This window comes from Cervus canadensis, chromosome X (assembly GCF_019320065.1).
Source record: "Cervus canadensis isolate Bull #8, Minnesota chromosome X, ASM1932006v1, whole genome shotgun sequence".
In the NCBI taxonomy this organism is placed as follows: domain Eukaryota; kingdom Metazoa; phylum Chordata; class Mammalia; order Artiodactyla; family Cervidae; genus Cervus; species Cervus canadensis.
This window is the reverse complement of record NC_057419.1, coordinates 63,112,479-63,124,959: the sequence shown is the minus strand read 5'-3', so window position 1 is coordinate 63,124,959 and position 12,481 is coordinate 63,112,479. Positions and strand designations below refer to the sequence as shown.

Here is a 12,481-nt window from a genome sequence, read left to right as displayed (position 1 = left end):
ATCAATTAATGTAATCCATCACATCAATAGGCAAAAGAAGAAAAAGAACACGAACATATCAGCAGATGCAGAGAAAGGACTTTACAAAATCCAACACCCATACATGATTAAGAACTCTCAGAAAATTAGGAGTAGAGGTGAACTTCCTCAATTTGTTAAGAATATCTACAAAAACCTACAGCTTAACACCATACTTAATAGGGAGAATCACAAAGCTTTCCAGCTAAAATAAGGAACAAGGCAATAATGTCTCCTCTTACCACTCTTTTCCAAGTTATGTGTGTGTGCTCCGTCGTGTCCAACTCGTTTGTGACCCCATGGACTGCTGCCCACCAGGTTCCTCTTGTCCATGGGATTGCCTATCCAACAATAGTGGGTAGCCACTCCCTTCTCCAGGGGATCTTCCTGACCCAGAGATTGAACTTAGATCTTCTGCATTGGCAGGTGGCTTCTTTACCACTAGCGCCACCTAGGAATTCCTTCCTAAGTTACACAGATTGGTAAGTAAGAAATCAAACTTTTTTCACAGATGGCATTATCAACAATGTAGAAAACCCCAAAGAATCAACAACAAAGACTCCTGGAGATAATAAGCAATGATAGCAAAGTTGCAAGATATAAGATTAATATGCAAAAGTTACCCAGTTCCCTAAACACCAGTAATAAATAAGTGGAAGTGGAAATTAAAAATATATTACCATTTATATTAGCACTCGCCACAAAATGAATTACTTATATATAAATCTAAAAAACTTTGTTCAAAATCCATCATGAAGAAAATTCCTCATATTTGTGATCAGAGACATCAAAGGAGAACTAAATAAATGGAGAATTATTCTACATTCATAGAAATACAGACTCAATAGTGCCAAGATGTCAGTTCTTCCCAAGATGATCAATAGGTTCAACACAATCTCAATCAAAATCTAGCAAGGTATTTTGTGAATATCAACAAACTTACTCCAAAATTTACATGGAGAGCCAAGAGATCTAAAAGAGTCAACTTAATACTGAAGAACAAAGCTGGAGGACTATTTTCTACTCAATTTTGCTGTGAACCTAAAATGCTCTAAAAAACGGTTAATTTTTTTTAAGGAGTGAGCCCTTCTCTTTCCTTGTAATGATCTGATCTATTCCCAGAGCTTCCTCTCCACCCATGCCACTCTCCTGAATTCCACCTGGATAATAGAAAGTCTTCTCAGACTCAGCATGTCTAGTCCTGAATGCTTGGTCTTCCTTCTCTCAAATTTTCTTCTCCAACAATCTTCCATATCTCACTAAGTGGCTACTCCATCGTTCTAGTTGCTCCGACCAAAATCCTTGGCATCATCCTTGACTCTCATCCTTTGTCATATTCCCCTTCCAATTCCACTTCCAATAAGTGAGCAGAAAATCTGGTCACTTATCATACCTCTAGCATTATATTACCTTGGTTCAAGTCACCTCAACCTCTCCTCAGACTGGTCTATACAGTTCTTGCTCCCCTTGCAACTCTATATTCCACAAAGCACTCAGATTGATCCTTATGAAACAGAAATCAGATCACATCATTTCACTCTTCAAACCTTCCATGGCTTTTCCTCTCATTCAATAGCCTTACAATATCCTCTCAAAATGAGCGAGATAGCCCTACGCTCCTACCATCCAACATACCTTCTTACTTATGTGACGCTGTTTCTTATTATTCACTCCCACTCATTCATGCTATTCTCGTCCCAAGGACTGTTCTGTGATTCCTAGCAAAAATGTCTCAAAAAGGTACCACCTCAGGACCTCTATACTTCCTGTTCTCTATTCCCAGAAAGCTCTTCCTCCAAATAAATAGTTTTCTCATCTCTTAAAACTCTTTGCTGACACTGTCTTCCCTGATACTGCCCTCCAAAAGACTCTATTCACCTACTGATGAATATCTATAGATGCTCCACTATTCACTTTCCCTACTTTGTATTTCTCTAAAGAATGCAACACTGTAACTCTACTCACATACACATATACACGAGTGTGTGTGTGTACACACACACACACACACACACACACAGAGTGCACATACACCCACATTTTACTTATTAATGTTTATTTTCTTCCTCCCTCAAATAGGATGTTAGCTCCTTGAGGACAAAAATGTCCAGTAAAATACAAATATTTTATTCAATGCTATATCCTGAGTGCTTAGAATAATGACTGGCAATTGAGAGGCACACAAATATTTGTTGAATAATAATCATATACTTATGTCAGTTTTAAGGCAAGGGCTGGGGCCGTGGGGTTATGACAGAGCATGCCTGAACTGAACTTCAAAAAATTCTTCTAAATGAAAAAAGGTGGAAAAAAACACAATTGTGCAACCATAAGAGGTAGCTGAAGTCCTGAACTTTAGTAACCAGCATTACTAAACTTGAAAAATCCATCGAGTTCATGGCCTATTTAAGTTTCACTGAAAAGTAGTGTGCAAACAAACCTCCCTTACAGAGTGTTCCTTCAACTTCTCCCCTCTCTACATTTAGATTTACTTTTCTTAACTCATTCTTTCCCCCTATATTCTCTTGGTGCCTGATTCTAGTCCCTCCTGCCCTCTGAATCCTGTTCTCTATGTTATCAATTATATCCACTTAGCATTACACCTTCAAACATTCCAGTAGGCTTTTCAGCCCTTCTCACAATACTGCTTTCTTGATCTCTTAAAATTCTCAAACTCCAGTTTTTTTTCTTCTCTTCTTCCTTCATCAACAATTTACAAAAAAAAAAATATTTTTCACTGCCTCTACTTCCTGACCAACATTATTCAAAGAAGTGGTTCTTAACTAGAGTGTACATGAAAACCTCCTGGAATTTTTTCATGCCCAGGTTCCACACTCTGAAATTCTGACTTGATCAGTTTGCACGGGGAAGACACTTGAGACAATACACTAAACCTAAGTGTGTTGGTGAAAACAGCTCCCTAAGAGTCTAATGCACACCCCCATATTAAGAACCATTACCTCAAAGACCTGCCATATGTTGTTTTCTTTTTTTCTGGTCATAATAATGTTAATATTCTACCAATTGAGGAGTATAATTAAATCAACTTTGCACCTGACACACATGAAAAACAAATAAAAAGGCTCCAATCAGAACACAAATCCAACTGTGTTCTCTCAGCTGTATCCTTTCTGAACTTTCCAAGGCATCCGATACCACCAATTTTAAGCATGTTCCTCTCTTCGATAACATCTTGGTCTTTTTGTTTTGGTCTCCCCTCCTCCCTGCCAATCTGTCTTAATGCCATCTAAATCAGTGCCACTCAGTGTGGATCCGAGGGTGGGCAGCAACACCATCAACTGGAAACTTACAAGACATGAATATTCCTCAGGCCCCATTCCAGACATCAGAAACTCGAGGGATGGGGTCCAGAAATCAATGCATTCTTGTGACTATTAGGCGTGCTGATGTCTGCAAAGCAGTGTGCTAAGCCACCTGATTTTAGAAATATCGGAGGAATCTATTCACAGGACTGAAGCGTGAATGAAGCGAGATGTCAACACATTCGTATTTTGAAGTTAACTGCTACTGAAAGTATAGTAGTTGTCATGTGTGTTTGTTCAGTCTCTCAGTCATGTCAGATTCTTTGTGACCCCATGGACTGTAGCCCACAAGACTCCTCTGTCCATGGGGATTCTCCAGGCAAGAATATTGGAGTGGGTGGTCATGCCCTCCTCCAGGGGATCTTCCCAATGCAGGGATTGAACCCAGATCTCCCGTACTGCAGGCAGATTCTTCATTGTCTGAGCCACCAGGAAAGCCCATGGTGTGCTTAGGTAGGTGTCCTAAAAAATGACAATTACAAATAATTGTAGCTACCGTTTTCAGGGCAATTAGTATCTGCTAGATACTTTGATAAACTGTTAACACACCTGATCTCACTTATCAGGTGTTGTAATCATCATTTTTACAGGTAAGGACATTGACACTTTGAGAAAGATGTTTAAACTCTTGCCTCCAAATTTGACACCACTGACCACCATATCACTGTCTCCTGCAAAGACTGGGAGTCTTGAACAGAACCCTAAGAAAAAGATTCAGTGGAAGTGACTGAGGTTGACTGGTCAAAGAATCAGAGGAGAAACCAGAAATAGGGAAGGAAGTCTAGGTGAGGAAAGTTTTAAGCAGAAAGCCTTAATCACAGTGGTTGGGAAATTTTTTTTCAGTAGTCTACAGACCACAAAGGATGTAGAACTTTTTTTTTTTTAGTTTTATGGAGGCTATTCATTCTGATTCCCAAGTTTTACTGACAAAACCAGACACTAACTTGGAGTGTTTGGGGGGAATAATGGTTAATATTACACACACACACACACACACACACATATATATATATATATATATATATATATATATATTTTTAAAGTGACATAAAGAAAAAAGTTTTTACATTTAGGTGGAGATGGGATAAATTAAATGAGGGGAGAAAATTTAGAAATGTACTAAGAGCCAGAATAGGTTTTCTGCCTTTTCTTAAAAAAAAACTTTTTATTAAGCTTTATCTTATTTAAAAAAAGAAAAAAAATTATATATATTGGAGTGCAGTTGATGAACAATGTTGTGATGGTTTCAGGTGGATGGCAAAGGGACTCAGGCATACATATACATGTATCTGTTCTCCCCAGAACTCTCCCATCCAGGCTGCCAACTAAGGGAAGACTCTGACTAATTTTTAAAACTAAAATATCAATTCTATTCACTTATAAACTGAGTAACCATTTGCTCATGATGTTCTCTCCAATGCTTAAATCCATTTAGCAGAGGAAAGCCAGCTGTTAGGGTGAGGAGCTTGAATAGTAATGAGCAAAAGGAAGATAATTTCTGTTATGAGCTGGAGGTGACTGGAAGGCCAGGGATGCTGGTAGAGTTAAGAGAACTTGCTGGCAGAAAAGTCAGGCCAAGCCTACTGAGGACACTGTGCTGTGAAGAGACTCCCTAGCCAAATGTTCGAGTCACCTTATGATTTAGGAGGAGTATAATACAACTGATAAGTGTAACTGGTCTAATTGGTTATAGCTTCTTTAGTTACATTACCCTCCGGAAGATGGCATCTGGTCAGCCTGATCTGCTTACAAATTTCCTAAATTCCAGTAGCATTCTATTTGTGTCTTTCTACAAATGATCAATCATTTTGCCTTGGCTTTTCGCTTGTTTTGGTGTCAGACTACTGCTACTGCTAAGTCACTTCAGTCGTGTCCGACTCTGTGCGACCCCATCCCTGGGATTCTCGAGGCAAGAACTCTGGAGTGGGTTGCCATTTCCTTCTCCAATGCATAAAAGTGAAAAGTGAAAGTGAAGTCTTGGTGTCAGAAGTTGACCTTTAAAAAAATAATCAGCCTTTTTCTGATGTCTACTTCGCCTATATATGTATATACACAAAGCTTTTACACCTTTTTAAGAAGAGTATATAAGTGAAAGTCACTCAGTTGTGTCCGACTCTTTGCGATCCCATGGAATTCTCCAGGCCAGAATACTGGAGTGGGTAGCCTTTCCCTTCTCCAGGGCATCTTGCCAACCCAGGGATCTCCACAGACTAATACATGGGAACATATTTCCGTGCTTATTTCTTATCCATATTCTAAATAATGGTGTTCAAACACTATAATTTCAGCATTCTGAATTTCTTCTATTATCCCATGAGCCTTATGTGATGCGAATTGCTATCTTTCTAATAGCACTTATTAACATCTAACTGTAAGTGCATTTATTAGGCATAGAGTACATACCCATTAGTCCTAGGTACTGGGATAATACAGAAGACTGAGGTTCCAATAACAAGAGAAAAAAGGCCAGTAGTGTTAGCTTGACAGAAAAGGAGGTGATTAATACATTCTGAGTGCATACGTGTTCAGTCATGTCCGAAACTATGAGACCCCCATGGGCTGGAGCCCACCAGGCTCCTCTGTCCATGGGATTTTCCAGGCAAGAATACCAAAGTGGATTGCCATTTCCTCCTCCAGGGGATCTTCTCCACCCAGGGATCGAACCCAGGTCTCCTGCATGGCAGGTGGATCTTTTTTTGTTTTTTAACCACTGAGCCACCTGGGAAGCCCAATACATTCTGGAAGATTTGGCCAGTTTTTACCAAGTAGTTAACTGGGCTGAGTCTGAAAGGATAAATAGGAGTTCATCAAGCACTGGAAAAGGGATGTATCCCTAATACTTCTCTCCCCAAATTTGGTAATGTTAGTGGCATTTAACTTAAAATAACAGGAAAAGAAAGAGTAAAATGACAATAGTGCAAGAAGAAATCATCCACTTTATGATCTGGGGGTTCGGACTGTGCCTTTAAACACATTTCAGATCAGAAAGTAAATGTTTATAAAACAGTATTCACAAGCAGGGGAAAGGGGTGGAGGAGGAAGAAGTTCAGTTTGTTTTATTGTATTAAGTTAAACAAATGAGTAAAAATATCAACATCTATGCTTGGGAACACATATAACTACTTTCCATAAAAACCCTATGCTTGAAAATGAAAGCCTCAGAACCTTATCCTAAATTACAAGAGTTGCCCTGGTGTTTTATATCCCCAATGTAATCTTGCGTGCACACACACACACACACACAAAATCCATTCTTAATTGAAACAATCAACCACGCCCTAACCAGCTTCCACTTACCCTGACTTTCACACCTCCACATCCTTCAAAGTTTGGCTGAATTTATACTAGGACTATCTCAAGGCATTAATTTAGCTCTAAGTTTTGACACACCACCTCTTCATCCTTCCTTTCAATTATTTCCTCTTAAATTCCATTAGTTTCCCATTTCTCCTTAAGGGACACTTAGAAATACATCAACAGCACAATTAGAAAACCAATGGCTGCAGCCAGTCTGAACACACACACTAATTTCCACTCACATCCCTCTCGAGGCTGTTTCTACCAATGATCAAAATCAGCGGACCAGAAAGGAGGAAGAAGCTGAGGCAGGAGGGCTGTTGCCTTCCACTCCCCCCATGTCTGCCCCCCTACTTTCGCTACCCCGTCCCCTAAGGCCGCACCGCGACCTTGGGCTCTCCCCCCTCCACCGACTCGCCCCCGCTTGTCACCCGCCACTGCCTAGAAAACAGTCCTAGCCTTTGTTGAAATGTCCATGAGCACAATGTACCAGAAGACGGACACATTCCCGGGGGCGGGGTGAAGAAAGTCACACGAGTGCCACGCCCTCCTTGGCACAAACCTGGGGCGACAGCCCACCTCCTCCAAATCCTCTCCCCCCGCGATGAGGAATGTTCCTGGCAACTCTGCACTCCGGGACGGCAGCGCGGGGGAAGGGATGGGCCCGGGACGCCCGCCGCTCAGGGGCACCAAGCGGGGGCTACTAAACTTGAAGCTGGGACACCCTCCAGAGCCCTTGGCGAGCCTCCCGGTCCTGCCAAGCCTGAGTCCAGACTTTCAGCCTCCGGAGCCCTTTCCTTCCATTTCTCCCCTTCCACGTATCCTCGCCTGCTCCTGCCACCACGCACTCTGCTCCCCAAGCAGCCGGAGCCGGACACCCTCCGGCAGCGCGGCCAATCCCGCTGCCGCACGTCTGGCAGCTTTCTCCTTACGGGACCGACGGCTGTCCCAGCCGTCAGCCGCACACACTCCAAACCCTCTCAGGACGCGTGGCCCGAGCCACGATCTGCGGCTGCGAGCCCCGCGTGCCCACCACACTCACCGCGCGCCCCGCGCCGCTACTCCGCACTCTGCCTGCCGCCAACGGCGCCTGCGCGCTTCCACCTCCGCCGAGCCCGGTGGGAGCCTGGAGCCAGCAGCCGACGGGAAGGGCTGTGGGAAGCGGCGGAGGCGGGGCCCGGGAGGAGTTAGGAGAGGCAGGGCGGGGCCGGGCAGGTTGGGAAACCGAGGGGCGGGGCCCGCCGCCTGGGCACGGAAGACCTAAGGCTCCGGGCACTGGGTTAGAGCTTTCCAGTCTGGAGATCTGTTTATAAATAACACTGGCACGAGAAGTCATCGAGGCCCCTGGGTGCACGCCATGCACATTCACACTCCAGAGAGCCCAGCTCGGCGTGGGGCCAAGCTAGCCACCCCAGGCGTCAGCACGCCTCTCCCAGGAACCACTCTGGGTCCTGCATTACCCTTTCACCTTTTCACATGCCTGTCTCCCCACATGTTATTCCGCCCACTGGCCTCTCGCCTCGTCCTGCATGGTCCTTGGCGCTCCAGAGGCGAGCCGCATGGAAATTTCTCACCCACAGACCGTCTGTGCAGGGCACCCTAGTTAACACGTCTATGCTGTGTGAGGCCAGAACACGGTTGGTGACTTTCCAACTGTTGCCCACTGTTACAGCGCAGCTCTTTCCCAGAGAACAAACTCTTTTGCTGTTCTGGCCTTTTGCTGACAACATCTGCTTTTTCTTTAAAAAAAAAAGAAAGAAAAGTAAAGAAAGAACGAAAAGAAAAGTCTTAAACAAACCTACCCAAATATCCTGGGAAGAAGAACACATGTCAAATAAGACCCATCTCTGACCCTGCTTCTTTAGGGAGCCACTTCAGAATTTGAGCCTTCTTAAAAGCCCCTCTGAGAAACAGGAATATTCAGCGTGTGTAGCCCTGCGAATTTTGCTCTCCTGGTTTCAGGTTTTTCTGGCAGTTAGCATTTTAAGAAGCCTAACTTGATTATTATTCCATGCTGCATGCGTGCTTAGTTTTTAAGTTCTATGCTGTTCTGTTTAAAATTTGGTGGGCTGTGGTATTCCACGTGCCTTCAGATCAGTTATTAAAATAAACATACCTGAGTGGAATCCAAGTGAATTGGCCTGTGGGCCTGAAGTGACTTACTCCAAATTACTTTTCTTCTTTTTACTTGACTTATGATGGAACTGAGAAACAACTGGCTATTAAGAATAATAGAATTGCCACAGGACCAAAGCAATAGTCCTCCACACTAAGTATTTAGACTGAAAAGGGAAAGGAACATTTTTGGTGAAAGACCCATCATTGCCCTTAGAGATCTGAACATCCTGAATTTCTTTCCATTAACCTTTGTGGTTCTTCTGTTTGTGTATTTTTACAAACCAGACTTTCTGAACTCACTTCTGTTTTGTATGTGTCAGATAAGCATATGGGGATTTCAGTGAGGACAGACTGCAAGAGGGTATGTATATTGGTAAGTGTAGACACAGACTCTATAGGCTGGATAATCTGTAACTGCCTGGAAGTAGAAATTTGCCCTAGTCATTTCACTGGTAACATGTTTCACATACAGAAGGTGCTAAAAGAAAAAAAACACTAACCCTATTATAAAGATAATTTTTATATCTTTAATAGGTGCATATGTTTGTTCACTTTCATTTGATTACTGGATGTATTATTTTATGTCCAAATTGATCTGAATATTTTGATTGGATGCAGAGTTTCAGAGAACACTATGGAGAAATAAGAAGGCCTTCTTAAATGAACAATGCAAACAAATGGAGGAAAACAATAGAAGGAGAAAGACTAGAAATTTCTTCAAGAAAATTGGAAGTATCAAGGCAACATTTTAAGCAAGGATGGGCATGATAAAGAACAGAAGCAGTAAGAACCTAAGAGAAACAGAAGATATTAAGAAGAGGTGGCAAGAATACACAGAAGAACTATACAAAAAAGGTCTTAATGATTCAGATAACCACGATGGTGTGGTCACTAACCTAGAGCCAGACATCCTGGAGTATGAAGTCAAGTGGGCCTTAGGGAGCATTACTACCAACAAAACCACTGGAGGTGATGGAATTCCAGCTGAACTATTTAAAACCCTAAAAGATGACACTATTAAACTGCTGCACTCAATATGTCAGCAAATTTGGAAAATAGCAGTGGTCACAGGACTGGAAAATATCAGATTTCATTCTAATCCTAAAGAAGAGCAACACCAAAGAATATTCAAATTACTGTACAGTTGTGCTCACTTCATATGCTAGCAAGGTTATGCTCAAAATCCTTCTAACTAGGCTTCAGCAGTAAGTGAACTAAGAACTTCCAGATGTACAAGCTGGGTTTCAAAGAGGCAGAAGAACCAGAGATCAAATGGACAACATTCGTTGGATCATGGAGAAGGCAAGGGACTTCGAGAAATACATCCACTTCTGCTTCACTAACTACAGTAAAACCTCTAAATGTCTGGATCACAAGAAACTGGAAAATTGTCAGAGATGAGAGTACCAGACTACCTTACCTGTCTCCTGAGAAACCAGTATGCAGGTCAAGAAGCAACAGTTAGAACCAGACATGGAACAACAGACTGGTTCAAAATTGGGAAAGGAGTATGATAAGGCTGTATATTGTCACCCTGATTATTTAACTTATATGCAGAGTACATCATGCGAGATGCTGGGCTGGATGAATCACAAGCTGGAATCAAGATTGCCGGTAGAAATATCAACAACCTCAGATATGCAGATGACACGACTGTAATGGCAGAAAGTGAAGAGGAACTAAAGAGCCTCTTTTTGAAGGTGATAGAGGAGACTGAAAACATTGGCTTAAAACTAAACGTTCAAAAAACTAGGATCATGGCATCTGGTCCCATCACTTCATGGCAAAGGGAAGGGAAAAAAGTGGAAAGAGTGATAGATTTCATTTTATTGGGCTCCACAATCGATGTGAGTGGTGACTGCAGCCATGAAATTAAAAGACACTTGCTCCTTGAAAGGAAAGCTATGACAAACCTAGACAGCATATTAAAAAGCAGAGACATCACTTTGCCGACAAGATCCATATAGTCAAAGTCATGGTTTCTCCAGTGGTCATGCACGGATGTGAGAGTTGGACCATAAAGAAGGCTGAGTGCCACAGAATTGATGTTGTCAAACTGTGGTGCTGGAGAAGACTCTTAAGAGTCCTTTGGACAGCAAGGAGATCAAACCAGTCAATCCTAAAGGAATTGACCCTGAATATTCATTGGAAGGACTGATGCTGAAGCTGAACCTCCAATACTTTGACCACCTGATATGAAGAGCAGACTCACTGGCAAAGACCCTGATGCTGGGAAAGATTGAAGGCAAAAGAAGGGGACATCAGAGAATGAGATGGTTAGATAATATCACGACTCAATGGACATGAATGGAATGGAGCAGTTCCAGGAGATAGTGAAGTTGAGAGGAGCCTGGCATGCTACAATCCATGGGGTCACAAAGAGTCGGACACGTCTTAGCACTGAACAACTATAATTGGTAATTTGGTATTTATTAGCAATTCAAGAATTTGATAAGAAATGTTCAAGAAAAAATATAAAGATTTAAATTACAAAATATTAAATGGTGTAACCAATGGCTCAGCAGTAAAGAATCTGCCTGCAATGCAGGAGACACAAGTTCAATCCTTGGGTCAGGAAGATCCCCTGGAGGAGGAAACCCACTTTAATATTCTTGCCTGAAAAATTCCACAGCCAGAGTAGCTTGGCAGGCTACAGTCCAATGGGTCACAAAGAGTTGGACATGACTAAGCACAGCACACAACAAAGCAGAAAAATAGGAAAAACACTTGTTATAGTAAAATATATTGAGGGTATATATATTATGGAAACTCTCTTTGGCGGTATGCCTCTCAGATATTCCTTCAAGAAAGAAAATTGTTGTTCAGCTACAAACAGTAGGTGTAGCTGGCAGCCTCTAGTTATATCATCTTCAGGAGGCACCTCAGCTTTGAGGTGGGAGGGGGCTATGCATGCTTGATGGGCAACTCCCCACCATGTGAATGAGCATGGTGGGGCACTGGAGCCTGGCTATTCCTGCCCAAGGCGAGACTCAGTCTAAGGAACAATCTTTGCTCTGGAGCTCCACTGGGTTAGCTGAAACTTGATCAGATCTGCGTTTTGTTGTGAAATTTTCTCTGATGTGCTTCCTCCTCATTTTCCTTTCAAAAGTGTCAAATCAGTATCTTAGGACCAAGTTTTCTCTGCCCAAGCCTTCCTCCCCCATTTATCTCTCAGAGATGTTACTTTTCCATCCTTCCCTTAAACCTCTTATAATCCTGTCTCAGATTTAAATTTCTGGAGGTTCCAAACAGGCATACTCTCTAAGCTCTAACTGCATTAAATTTGGATGATCTTTTTGGTGGCTAAACAGTTCTCAGTTGTTGGAAAAGGATAGTCAATATTAATATGGTCCTGTCAATACTAGAATAAAAATTAAAATAATTATTATACATATAAGTCATATTTCATATTCTTTTATTCCCCAGGCTAATTGTCTAGTTTCTGATTAAACAGAATGAGGACTACACAAAAGGTATTCACAGACCCTGATCTTCATGCCAAAGAGCAAGGTCTGTAATGAGAATTTGACTAGGGTGTGGTCACCCAGGACTATGCCTTAGGGCACCAGCATTTCTTTAGAGGCTGAAAAATTGTAAATACAATTTTAAAAAATAGCTCCTTTCAAAGGGCTAATGCCACCAATTCTGACATTCATTCCTTCCTGCCAGTCTCTCTAACCACCTCCCCACAAAATGAATAATTACAGCTAATATTTGTTGAGTAC

At 42.1% G+C, this 12,481-nt stretch overlaps 1 protein-coding gene across 2 annotated transcripts in view; it reads right to left on the bottom strand.

Moving 5' to 3' along the window:
- PRRG1 (proline rich and Gla domain 1) overlaps positions 1-12,481 on the bottom strand; it is a 160,245-nt gene that overhangs the window by 136,640 nt on the left and 11,124 nt on the right. Inside the window, exon 1 of one of the 2 annotated variants that reach the window (XM_043458379.1) lies at positions 7,681-7,805. The exons of the other annotated variant lie outside the window; for it this stretch is intronic. The gene's annotated coding sequence lies outside the window, so the exon portion shown is untranslated. Of the gene's footprint in view, positions 1-7,680; positions 7,806-12,481 lie in introns of those variants that run through there. 2 annotated transcript variants of the gene reach the window in all.